The sequence below is a fragment of the Psammomys obesus genome, unplaced genomic scaffold, assembly GCF_907164565.1.
Source record: "Psammomys obesus unplaced genomic scaffold, mPsaObe1.curated_primary_1811, whole genome shotgun sequence".
Classification (NCBI taxonomy): Eukaryota; Metazoa; Chordata; class Mammalia; order Rodentia; family Muridae; genus Psammomys; species Psammomys obesus.
Genome location: NW_026596046.1, coordinates 19058191 through 19060011, shown reverse-complemented (window position 1 = coordinate 19060011; position 1821 = coordinate 19058191). Strand labels below are relative to the sequence as shown.

General features: G+C 42.1%; 1 protein-coding gene across 2 annotated transcripts in view; it reads right to left on the bottom strand.

Moving 5' to 3' along the window:
• Znf592 (zinc finger protein 592) overlaps positions 1-1012 on the bottom strand; it is a 32190-nt gene extending 31178 nt beyond the window's left edge. Inside the window, exon 1 of one of the 2 annotated variants that reach the window (XM_055623148.1) lies at positions 911-1012. The gene's annotated coding sequence lies outside the window, so the exon portion shown is untranslated. The remainder of the gene's footprint in view (positions 1-910) is intronic. The other variant, XM_055623149.1, reaches the window with a different exon arrangement.
• Positions 1013-1821: the final 809 nt, after the last annotated feature.

Here is a 1821-nt window from a genome sequence, read left to right as displayed (position 1 = left end):
GAAGGAAGGAAGGAAGGAAGGAAGGAAGGAAGGAAGGAAGGAAGGAAGGAAGGAAGGAAGGAAGGAAGAAAGAAAGGAAGAAAGAGAGAGAGAGAGAGAAAGAAAGAGAGAGAGAGAACCAAATGCACTATGGAAAATTCCTTAAAAACAAAACAAAACAAACAAACAAAAACACCAAATGACCCAGAGATCCAGACCTTTAATCTCAGTATTCAGAAAGCTGAAGCAAGAAAGTCATAATCAAGGCTAGCTTGAGCTACATAGCAAGACCCTGCTTCAAAATAAACTAACCTTCTCTCCTCCCCACAACCCCTGCAAGACCTCAAAATATTTACATGCTTGTTCATAGCAGTCACATTTACAATACCCAAAGGCAGGGCAACCCAAGTATCTAGCAATGAATAAACAGATAACAAACAAAATGTAAATTATATAAAAATGGAATGTTATTCAGCCTGAAAAAGGATGGAGGTTAGGGGCGTAACTAGGTGCTAGAATGTTTGCCTGGCATAGATAAAGTCTTGTATTTTATTCATATCACAAAGAAATTCAGAGATACTCCAATATAACAAACGTTGAAGACATTCCATTAGTAATAATACAGTAAGACAAATATTGAATGATTCCATTTACATGACATTTCTAAAGCAGGCAAATCTGTAGACAGAGTAGAATGATGGTTGCCAAGAGTATAGGGACAGAGACAAGAGAATTGTTCAATGGAACATAGCAGGGTGATGAATGGTGGTGATGGCTACATAATTTCAAATTACTTAATGTCATTGTACATTTAAAAATAAGGAGTTTTGTTGTATTCTACCATCCAAATGAAACCCAACAAAAAATAAAAGTTGTCTGATAGCCAAACTCAGCTCTGCAAGGCAACCTCAGGCCAACCTAGACATCATACCTTAGTGAGGTTCTCAAAACAAGGGTGTGGTGAGCGTTGCTGGGGGAGTAGAGCTGCGGAGAAAGGAAAAACTACCTAGGCACATGGTCTAGAGTCCAATCACCACCTATGGAAAGAAGAAAAACAAAACGCTTTTTAAATGGGTTTAAAGATAAATGTTAAAGGAAAGAATTTAAGAAAACTAGTAACTAGTAACAACCATCCCAGCATAAGTACAAGACTGAGGAAACCCTCTAAATTCAAAGCCGGTCCCACGAAGGCGAAACCTCCAGCCCCTGCTCCACTCTACCTAGGTCACCATGGTGGTTCAGCGCATAGGCGCTGCCTAGATCAATAGTCCACTGGTAGCTAGTTAGCCATGTGATCTAGAGTGAGCATCTACACTCGTGCGTCTGTTTCCCAGTGTAAAACTAGCTGCCACAGAGCAAACAAACACAGTATTCATGATGATTTGCAACCTTGGTGGCAAGCAGGCTTCCCTTCAGCCCTTCCAGATCACCAACAGGAAGTGCATGCAGAGAGGACAGACGTAACAGTAAGGTAGCTCTGCCCAGCCCCCTCCAGTGCTCAGGACACCACTCTCTGAGGCAGGAGTGACCTAGAAGCTGGGGAGCATGGATGGGGAGAGGACTGTGGCAGCAAGCACTGACAACTGGTAACAGAAAGAAGAACCAGGACCGGCTGGCAGAGCATGTTTTAATTAGGTGGTTTTCAACTATTGCTGAACTAGGATTACCTTGGTTACCAAGATTCATATTTTCTTGGCCAGGGTTCTGAAATACTAGTCGACAGTCTATTAGTTCTCACAAATGACAGAATAAGAACAGGGTGTGGTAGTTTACCTATAACCCCAGCATTCAGAAGGCTGAGGCAGGAAACTGAGACTGAGTCATAGACAGTTACAAGCTGCC